The sequence below is a fragment of the Astyanax mexicanus genome, chromosome 20 (genome assembly GCF_023375975.1).
Source record: "Astyanax mexicanus isolate ESR-SI-001 chromosome 20, AstMex3_surface, whole genome shotgun sequence".
NCBI lineage: Eukaryota > Metazoa > Chordata > Actinopteri > Characiformes > Acestrorhamphidae > Astyanax > Astyanax mexicanus.
Window position 1 is genome coordinate 10,777,295 of NC_064427.1, and position 11,953 is coordinate 10,789,247.

The 11,953-nt window shown below is 39.5% G+C and overlaps 1 non-coding gene across 1 annotated transcript; it reads right to left on the minus strand.

The window, feature by feature from the left end:
* Positions 1 to 11,820: 11,820 nt before the first annotated feature.
* LOC125785257 (U8 small nucleolar RNA) lies at positions 11,821 to 11,953 on the minus strand. Its single transcript, XR_007427885.1, has one exon. It is a non-coding gene; the product is annotated as a U8 small nucleolar RNA (small nucleolar RNA).

Below are 11,953 nucleotides of genomic sequence, written 5' to 3' on the forward strand. Positions count from 1 at the left end.
TATTCCATCTAAGTTTAGCTAAAGTACAGCTGAAAAGGAGATCCGCCAGATCCAACCCAGAAACCTGCGGTCCGGAGGCCACCAGCAAGCCAGCTGAGAGCGAAGGGATTTCCCTGTGGGTTCTCATGGGGCTCCGTGCTGACACAGGAAGTCAAGCCACCCTGCAGACCGGCTCACGTGATCCTTTTTCGGGGTGAAGCATCAGACGACCAACCCAGGCGGACTCACCAAGGCCCACTTCAACAACTCAGAGTAAGGCAGAGCTGGGTTTAATCTTTCGGCAGATGGTGTCTGTTGGTCATGGTTTGGTCGGGTCTTTAATAGAGCGTCTTTAGTATAGATGACTCATTTTGAGTGGCTTGGTTGGAAATAAGAATTGGTTTCGTAGACTTAAAATGCCTTAGACCCTTATTTAGAAATACTCACTTAATAGTTATATTAATCTTTATTCCTTTCATATCAGCATTATAACGTGTTTGTTCTTTTATTTCTCATTTATTATTCTACACTATGATTTGATATATAATGGCTACATTATGACTTTTTAATGAATTATTTACTCATATCTGTGTGATTTAATAAATACTTTTATTTTACAAAACCTGTCATTTCAGTGTGTTTTTCTGGATAACTTGGTTATGAAAATTTCTGTCACCTGTAGAAACCACACCCTGAGATGTCTTGTGTTATTAATTAATTTGATTAATTAATTAATTAATTAATTAATCTAATTAAATTAATTTAATAACTGGCGCCCAATTAAAAAATATTTCAACATCTCAATTAGCACCAGGTATTAAACCACTGAGCCCGCTACATAATTGGCTCGCCAACGTGGGGCAGGATTATTATTGGCTCTCCGCCGCGAGACCAGAATATATACACATTTCATAACCAGTTCCAGGAAATAGCGCTGTAAGTTGCAGAATAAAGTGTATTTTGTTGTTATTATTAAATGCGTTAGCTGCTGGCTAGCTGGCCTAGTTGGAGTTAACTGCATAAACCCAGCGTGTTAGAAACACACGCACATGTCTACACGTGTTTTTGTTTACAATTCAGGACTGGCCAGTCCCCTGTGTGTGTGTGTGGTATGCGAGCGCTCTTGAAAACATTACGCTTATTTGTAAAATAAGCTCGGTTGACACACCGCCGTGTGTGGGTAACCTTAAACCCGGGTGTATATACGTGTATATACGTGTGTACTTACATAAAGTTCGAACTGTTTCCGGTAAAATAGACATATTTTGCCAGTGTTGATCTGATAAGGCCTTCGCGCAGCTTTGAGTCGCGGATCTCCGGCTCATCGACTCCGCGCTCCAGTTAAAACTGCCGGTTTTTGCGCGAAATCCGTAAAATCCTGCAGTACTGGACACTTCCACGTGCGTAAAAGAGTAGCTAACTTTTACGTAACACCACCCTGAGTGGCAGGAAGTCTATTGTGTGCGTGATTAAACTAACCACGCCAGGATGTAAATCCTCTTTGCTCATCTTGTGAAGTGTGTTGCTGCTGTGTTAAACTTTAGGACAGCCGTGCCCTTCTCCTCTGCTATTCACAGTCGACTGAGTCAGTCAAATCTGCTGACCAGGTCCCAGACCCAAGGGGCGGTCCTTAACGTGGCATCATCAGTGGGCGTGACCACTCCCACCAGTCGGCCTCTGCCACCATCTGGTGGACAGCCTGACTATTTACACTCAAAATCAAAGGGTGTTTTACTACCCCTCACCACTAGGGGGGGTACACTGCCACATCGCCATCTGGTGTTTGATTTGGGTAACTGCATACAGTGCAGAAAGGTGCATCTCATTTGTTTGACCACCAGAGGGAGCCACTTAGCCACATAGCTGTGTCGCCACCTGGTGTTGTACTTGTGTAATTGCTATCATCCTGTAGAGTACATTTAGTGTTTCTGTCGCCAGAGGGTGCCAATTTCAAACAAACTTTTTGTTAAGTTAATAAAGGGAATTTGCATTGTGGTTGGGTTAAATGGTATGTGAATAAGTAAACAAATAACTGCATTCATTTAATCGGTTAATATTAAATAGTTAAATTTAAGTTTCAGGTCTGCTCTCTCAAACATTACTCTTTATGTTACATTGAACCAAGCTAAATAGCTATCTCCATTGGGTAACTAATCACAACATAAATTAATTAACTGGTCATTTTAATCAATTTGATTAAGTAAAGTTAATTAAATTTTTGTTAATTAATTATTTTCAATTTAATTCAACCATCTTCAAATAAATTAAGATTAATTATTGATCGATTAAGATCAATTATTAATAACTGATTGAAATTAATTAATTAATTAACCATTAAAAAAAAAAAAAAAAAAAAAAAAAAAAAAAAAAAAAAAAAAAAAAACGTATCCAGTTATCAGTTACTCAACCATATACCCAGCACACCTGTGCTTAATACATAGTTAAATTCTCCCATCCTGTACATAGTTAATAACTATACCCATATTTAGACCTGCTGCATATAGTGGCCTACAGTTATTAAACTGTTCACTAGCACCACTGACAACAAATCTAACTATTCTTTTAAAATTAATCTACTAATTGTAACCTTAGGTCGCCCACTTTTAACAGATTTTCTTCTTAGAAAAGGCACAATGCTAATTGACTCGAACATAAAATAAACTTGTTTGTCATCAAAATTGTTTGATTCCACGTGCTTTACGTAAATCAAAATGTGTGCCACCGAAAAAGCTCTTTTAGAGCTTACAGCTGGTCTACCCCCAGGACTTACCATCCCAGTCCAACAAATGGACAGTGGGGGTCTCCATGCACTAATTGCCAAAAGCCTCAATGAGTGTGTATCTAAAATCCTTGAGGGCAAGCAACAAGTGGATCCGATTTCCCTAATACTGTGGAAACAACTGCTGTTGTCACAGGATCAACTTGCTGCTTCCTCCAAAACCATTCAAAATCTCCAAGCAGAGATTGTGACTTTAAATGATAGAGTTGCAGACCTAGAGAACAAAACTGTACAGTCTGAAATTAACCAAAGAGACCTCAAAACCGAAGTGCAGCTGCTTCAAAAGGAAGCCAACATAGCTACCCAACTTGCAGCTCAGTCACAGGAAAAACTAAAACATGCCATTGCAAGACAGGTTGAGCTACAAACTGAATTAGCACATGCTAACAATGCAGTCAAATTAACTCGAGACCAAACAGAGTTAACATTTGAGCTGATGATGGAGGGAGACTCCCCCATCAATCCAGCTGGTAAATCAGGAACCCCTGGGGTTCCGGATCCTAAGCAACAACCATCCACAAATACAATCCCTCTAGTCTCCCTTAAAGGTGCTGAAGCGCCAGTAGAACCAAGGTTCACTCAGCGTTCCCAGCCACATGGGACCTCTGCGCAACCTCAAGCACCCTCTGATAGAGATTTGGACAAAATTGCGCATAACATCCCACGCTTTGAACCAGAACCGGACGGTTCTAATGATGTCCACCAGTATCTTCGCGACATTGACTTCTTCTTACGCCGTTTCCCCAAGGCCACGGTAAATGATAAAATCTACCTCATTAAGGTGTCCTCTAGTCGGGAAGTTGGACGTTTCATTGAGCGCCAACCACCCCAGGTTAAGAGAGATTATCCTGCTCTTTGCAAGGCTTTGGAGAATGAGTTCTCCAACCACCTTGTTCAAACCGGCCTTGCTGCAGCTCTTGCAATTAAGCAGAGACGCCAGGAAACACCCCTACAGTACTATCACCGCCTCAGGCTAGCTTATTTCGGCTATAGAAATGAGCCTGGAATGGAGGAAGAGGAAGTTTTCAAAACATTGTTCGTGAGAAACCTCCATCCCTCCACCAGTCGCTCTTTTGGAGTCGCAGCCTGCCCTCGTACGCTAACAAGCCGGCAGCTGCGTGATTTGGCTCTTAGAGGATTTGCTAAGTTCCAACAAAACATTAATAAAAAATCAGAGTCAAATGACATCCTGATAATTAATGAGCAGTCCTCCCACGTCAAGCAAAAAGGGGCACACAAGGCTCCAATGCCACCTAAGACCCAGTTAAACCACAAAAACCAGAGAGTGTTCCACTCTTGGCGTCGCTCGTCCCTACATTGGGCCAAGCAAAGTGACCAAAAGCCCTCCTATCGAAGGAAAGGTAGGATAAAGCGCAGTTGGAATGGCAAACACTCACAGCACCATGTTCGAGCACAGAGCTCCAGCAAACTTCAATCTCCGCTCAGGAGAAAGAGCCCAAAGCACCACAAACATTGGTGTCCACCTAAAGGGCACAAGCATGAGACATATCCAACTAACCTGAGCACTAAAGACGGCAGTCTGCTCAGACAATTTCGTGACGAAATACGCAAGCAGGACAATGCTGAATCTGAATTCTTGCCAATTGTCCATGCTCCAGATCAACCTGCTTGGGGGGGTGCGAAATCCATCCACTCCAATGCAGCCTTGGTTGTACAGCCAGACGCTGAAGACAACCACACTGAGGAAGCTCCTTCCCTCAGCCTGGAGGATCCACCACCTAAACAATTCTTGGGTTTCTTAACCAAGAAAGGTCCAACACCAAAATTCTACCTAGCCACCTGGCTGGAAGATGTGTTCGGGTATGAAGCTCTTTTGGACACGGGGTCAGACATTTCTTTAATGTCAAATTCACTTTTTGACCAGGTGAGGGCGACAGCCCGCCGAAACAACAAAAAGATACCTCTGAAAAAGTGTGCTCTTCACCTTCAACCATATTCGCACACTGGTATCACTCTGCATTCTGCAGCCCTGGTGCACGTTGCCATCGGTCCAATGAGCCTCACCCATCCAATTCACATTTCTCCATTGGAGAACGTCCCATTGCTCTTTGGCAAAGACCTCCTTGACCGGTTCAAACCATTGATTGACTTTCAGCATCGTAGAATCTGGGCACAGGTTTGCGAACCCCTGCCCTGTCCTAAGGCACAGGATAGAGTTCAATGCTATCATGTTGCTAGCAACATTGAGCCACACAAGCTCATTGAACCTTCAAATTCCACGGGAATCAATGAGAAGCTCACTGTCAGGGTTCTGAAACCACCATCCTCAGAATCCCCTAGCATGATTCTAAAACAAAACACCGGTTCATGGGCATTGACTCCCTCTACGGCTGTAGATGAGTACAACCCAAAAGCTGGAAAGTCATTCACTCTTAACACAACGGTCAACGGTGAAATCTTTGTTCCATGGGCTGACAAGTCAGCTGTTCACAGACCACCTGCAGGTTCCTTGCCACGGACTAACTGTGATCCTCTGTTCGTGCACCAAAAGGATTGTTCTCTTCTTGTTCCTGCACCAGTGGTTCCAGACAAACACAGTCCCTTGGATTCTTATGAATGTAAAAACATTCCCACCATCTACACAGATGGATGTGCTTTTCGGAATGCTCAGATCAAATGGAAAGTTAACATGACAATTGGTGCATGTGGCAACACTTCTTTCAGAACACTGGCATTTCAACTTGATCCACTTGCCACTTACTGTGCGTCTTTCAGGATGCTCAAGGGCCTGTTTGTTTATGCCCCAGATACACACGCTTCATCTTCATTCGTGGTGCCTCAGCGCCATGGGGGGGAGAGCCTGGCCCAGGCCCTCGATCACCTATGGGTGGACCACAAAATGATGGGGGAAACACACCAAGCATTCCCACAATTGACATATCTGCCACTTGTTGGAAAAAGGCTAGTGTGTTTTCATCCCCAATCTTCAGAAGATCTGTGTGGTATATGGCCAATTCCACAAATGGATTGGGTCGAAAGACTCATGAAATTTGTTCGAAGGAACAAACATCTCATCACTGTGGCAGGTGCATTTGCCAGATGGGGGGGACGTCCCCCAGACCCTACTGAAATGGCTCAGGCCACAACTTTTTCGCTGAACCACACTTTCTCAGGTGTTGGTATATCTCACCGTTCTAGCGGTGAACTGCGGAAACACCCAAAACTGGGAAAAAGCACGCTTGGCTACCAACCATTGTGCTACGCTGCTGACAAGCTACTAGTGAGGTCCCAGCACAGCACTGGCAAAACAATTCGCGAGCTCAGGTCTCATTGGTTTGGTCCTCATGCAGAGGCAGACAAACTGTCTCGCATCTGGAACCAGATCCCGCATCGTCAGTGTTTTATTAAACCGATTCTCAAACAAGTTCACTGTAACCCAATTAAACTATGCAAAAGCCCCATGGGACAAGTCGGGACCAATAATGCCCTAGGTTAAATCATAATACTGGGCCACACACTGAGTATTCATTGTCCACCATATTCTGACCTGACGCAATTGTTAAATTGAGAAAGTACCACACATTCACTGTCTGGAACTCACCTATCCAAGTAGCATAACTCACAACAAATTGGATATTTTGTTAAACCTAGTGTTTGAATCACCATTTCAAACCATTAGCATAGCAGTATAATAAATACATGGAGAAGGGGGGGTGCCAATTTTTTTTTTTTTTCTCTTCTCTTCAGGTGCCCAAAACATATTTTGTTTCCCTTCTGACTACGTTTGCTCCGCTATATTGTTCTCAATTGTTGACTAAGTAGTGGCTAATTATTGAAGCATACCTTATGGGTAGGTTGTCTTGATAAAGTTATAAAGGAACAAATAGCTAGCAAACTATTTGTGACCCTTTCATATGCTTGTTGCCACACTATCACATTAAATTAACTATTCTATTCAGAACCAAAAGCCAATAGCTACAACAACAAAAAAAAAACTGATCATCAGAGAAATTGTATATCCATTAGACCAAAAACTCTGTCAGCGACCTTGTAGTAGATTGTCTTAAGAAAGCATGACCAACAGGACACCAATTGCATGAAAGATGTACCCTAACATGCTCTGTCTACAGAAATCCACGTTGACATCGACCGATGACCCAACGTCCAGTGGCCCATCGATCGATGGGGGGGGAATGTAGTGGATTAACCAGAGGATTTCTTCATTGCTTGGACACAAACACACACTACCCCCACTTTACGGCCTATAAGGAAACTTCGAACCCAGAACACTCTAAAAAAACCTTGGAGTAATCTTTTTTCAAACAACCTTAAATTTCAAAATGACATTTACTGACTATTTCTTCACTCAGCCTCGCCCGAGAGCCCTAAATGCGAGTTTAGGGTAAAATTCTGTTTACATTCCTCCAAGTCATAAACCTCGGAGTTAATGTAAACATTTGGAACATTTGCAACACATTTGCAACATTTGCATCACTAGGACGGGACTGCGGACTTAAGAGAGTGTCAAAACTTAATTAATGCCTTGGAAATTGTTAATTCACCAAATGTTGTACCAATTTAGGGGTTTGTGCCTAGTTATTTCTGCAAAGCACTAAGAAATAAGTTGACAGAAATGGTCTAAGCTTGGGATTCCATTTTCAACATTGCAGGCTCAAATTCTGTGGGGTGCAGGAAGAGCTCCTTCCCCCACCATCGTAAATTCCGATGCCAACCGCTTATCTAAGCATTCAGCAAAGGGAGAGGAATTTCTCACTGAGAAGATTTTGCTTAAAATACATATATATTGACTATATAAAAAAGGTGTTTTATAGAATGTTTACTAGATAATGGTATATGTGTCTGGTATATGGTATATGTGTTTGGATGTGTCCTGATTAAATTCTCCTACACATTCAAGTCTGAATCAACAAGGTTTAACTAGCATTTGATAATTTAGCTTTATTTGGTTATCAGTGGTTAAACCATGTATTATCTTTTAAGTGATTTAATTGGGTTTAAATAATAACATGACTCTTGATCTCTTTCTGACAGAGTACCATCCATCATCGTATTCCTAAGATTATCTTGAGTATTACAAAACTGTTTGTGGGCAAAATATATATATATATTACATTTATTGTGATTCAATTGTAAGATTGTTTGTTTCCTGAATTTATCCTCACAAACTGATATGCTGAAAAAGGTATTTTGATCCACTGTTTAATTGAGTTTTCTTTTGGTTTGATCTATTAGAAAAATGCTGAAGCATGTTGACCATGTGAGGAGGGGGGGGTTTATGGCCCTTTGTGAATCCCCACCAAAGTTTGAAATTGCTCCTAGACCAATCAAAACACAGACATTTGGGCCACAGGGCCAATCATAGCTCAGGGGCCAAACAGGCCACAGAGACTAATAGTAAACTGGGCAGACACAGTTTTAGTTCAGTTGCCAGTTGAGTTTTGGGAGTTCAGGTCAGAGCAGTTAGAGAAGGAGTGGGAGAAGGAGTTGGAGAAGATGAGTTGAGGAAAACAGTTAGAGGAGAGAGGTTAGGGAGCCCAGAGATGGATAAAGGATAGACTGTTAGTTTAGTCATCTTAAGTTAGTTTTCTTAGACTAGTGCATTTAATCTTCAAGTATATTAATATTAGCTATCCTAGTTAAAATATCTAAGGTTATTTTACAATCTACGAAGCCAAGCATTATTCCATCTAAGTTTAGCTAAAGTACAGCTGAAAAGGAGATCCGCCAGATCCAACCCAGAAACCTGCGGTCCGGAGGCCACCAGCAAGCCAGCTGAGAGCGAAGGGATTTCCCTGTGGGTTCTCATGGGGCTCCGTGCTGACACAGGAAGTCAAGCCACCCTGCAGACCGGCTCACGTGATCCTTTTTCGGGGTGAAGCATCAGACGACCAACCCAGGCGGACTCACCAAGGCCCACTTCAACAACTCAGAGTAAGGCAGAGCTGGGTTTAATCTTTCGGCAGATGGTGTCTGTTGGTCATGGTTTGGTCGGGTCTTTAATAGAGCGTCTTTAGTATAGATGACTCATTTTGAGTGGCTTGGTTGGAAATAAGAATTGGTTTCGTAGACTTAAAATGCCTTAGACCCTTATTTAGAAATACTCACTTAATAGTTATATTAATCTTTATTCCTTTCATATCAGCATTATAACGTGTTTGTTCTTTTATTTCTCATTTATTATTCTACACTATGATTTGATATATAATGGCTACATTATGACTTTTTAATGAATTATTTACTCATATCTGTGTGATTTAATAAATACTTTTATTTTACAAAACCTGTCATTTCAGTGTGTTTTTCTGGATAACTTGGTTATGAAAATTTCTGTCACCTGTAGAAACCACACCCTGAGATGTCTTGTGTTATTAATTAATTTGATTAATTAATTAATTAATTAATTAATCTAATTAAATTAATTTAATAACTGGCGCCCAATTAAAAAATATTTCAACATCTCAATTAGCACCAGGTATTAAACCACTGAGCCCGCTACACTGTAGAAAGTTGTTTGAAATCGTATTTTAAGTTTTCAGTTTGAAGTTCTCTGAACATTTCGTTGTTGCTGTGGCTCAAAATGCAAATAAGTGAATGAAACAGAGTTGCTGTTTTTACAGTGTACACAGTCCATTGAAAAAGTTTCTAAGGGTTCATATATTACTGCTATAGGCTGAAGAGGAGCCGAAGGAATGGTCTGATTTAGCTTTTCATTTGCACATAAGTATCACCCCATCCCAGAAGTAAATAGGGTATAAAGCATCAGATGTAACCTGCTTTGCTGCCTTTCTGTTTAATGGTAAGCTGTTCTTGAGTAGCACACAAGCCAAAATCTAAAACTTTTTCACTGAAAGAGCTTGCTAAGAAAATGGCTGACATTTGAAGACTCAAAAGGAGTTCGAAAGATAAACAACATCCTGGAGCTTACGTGCTTAAGTACGTGTAATCCCACAAACTGTTAGTGGGAGATTCTTACTTGTCTCACCATGGGCAAGTGACTAAATGGACAAAAGGGGATTAGCCACAACTTCCAGAACAGGTAGTACTATGCATCCTGCTAGATCATTTTACCAGTATAAACTTTACCCCTAAAATAGGCAATGTAGCAAATAAATAAATAGCAAAACCAGAAACCAAATCAGGCTTAAAATACTGGTACTGGTACATTAACACAGCTCAATCCCATTATACATCATACAGCTAATAAAAAACAGAAATACTAAATTCGAACCTTAACCCAGTTTACTAGAATATTTCATTTAAAACTTAAAAAAAAAATTAATGTAATTAATACAAAAGATGGCCGTTTACTGAACAATATTTAACACAAATATATTTTTTTCAGGATTTTTTGGTCTTTTGAGATAAACTAATAAACATGACTAGTTATGCCGTATCTTAATTACACGTTTTGGAGAAGTGTTTTTTTTTTTTCACAGTTGACAATATGCAAGATATCCTCAATCAAACCATGAGATGTACTGATAACAAATATAATAAACTTATTTAATCAATACTGATCATATCACCTTGAATTCTGTCTGGTAAATTAATTAGAAGTTAATGAAAAATGTAATACATCTCCTTTATTTAATGAGAGCATTCACTACTTATCTGTCTGATTTAGAGCTAGTTACCAGCCTGAGAGGCATATAGTAACTGTAATATAGCTAAATATTTTTATTTAAACAGTGGCTAGCATACTAAGCAACATATATACATTAAAAGCTTGCTAAACAAACAGCTAACTAGGTAGTATATTTTCTGTCATTATTTAGTATGTGAGTCCCAGCTAAACATTCACACAAAGCAATTCAGACTTTTCTCATACAGAGTTCCCCAATGGTGGAACAAACTTCCTTCCACTACCAGATCAGGAGACTCTTTCGCTATCTTTAAGAAACTCCTGAAGACAGAGCTCTTCAAAGAGCACTTACTCTCTTAACACCTCTAACAAACTAACTACTTCTAACCTCTTTTCCTTTTTCCCCTCCTTCACTCCTCTATCCCATTATTTCCCTTTGACCTCTTTAAGCCCTATCTTAAGATGTTTTTTTACCTTTAACTTCTATTATTTTGTACTTCACTATTGTAAGTTGCTTTGGACAAAAGCATCTGCCAAATGTAATGTAATGTAATGTAAATAGCAAGACAGCTAATGCTGTCCATACACTACATGACTCTGACACCCTCTCACATCTAAAGACTAGACACAGACTTTTTAGTCACAGACAAGTCACAGGCTAAAATTTTGCTAAGACTGGGGATTACTAACTGCAAGACTCCAACTACATTCTTTCTGAGATTATTTCCCCACCATGCTTCTAGTGGAGTTTACATACAATACATATTACATATTAAATTACAAATAATTAAATTACAGTCAATACTGTGATTTATCAGAGACTTGCAACCTTTGTCCCTATCAAGTTATTTTTATTTTTTTGCCACACTGTAATTAGTTTTTGAATTTTTTTTATAAAATACATTTGGTGTTCAGCTCATTTGGGCCCACTGACATTGAGAGAACAAATATAAATATATTATAGAACAAATATTCAAAAGGAATTCATATTTGCATAAATTAACATAAAGAACAAGAGGCAATCCCATTGGTGATTTTTGAACACAACTATAATTTACAACTATAATAAATGTTTTATTAAAAAATATTCTGTCATATTACTAAAACTACGTTTTTGAAACAATTTAAATAAGTGCCAAAATCATATTGTCAAAAGTGAAAAAATAAGGAGGTTTTTGTGGGACAGTGACGATATCCAAATGATGCTAGGTATATTTCAAACATTAATAGAGAATATTTTCACTCCATTTAACTATAGAATAAAATAAAACATTCATTAAGAAATAAGAAACAAACATTAAAAAGAATTCAAATTAGTACTGATGTTAATACACTAAACCTGGCAATACTGAACACAAGCTTGAATAAAATTATATAGCATAAATTACATTAAACATAACTAAACCACATTCTGTTCTTACAGGAAACATTCAACACATGCAACCCCACTCAATCACAATTTAACACTTTTGTTTATTTAAACATTTTTTCCTAGCAGATCAGACAGGATTCATCAAAGAGTTACAGTTCTCTGATGGATGTGGAATATAATCACACACTCATTGAACCCAATCATCATGTTCTGCAATCTTATTATAAAGACAACAGGTAAGGATAAATCTCACTGATAA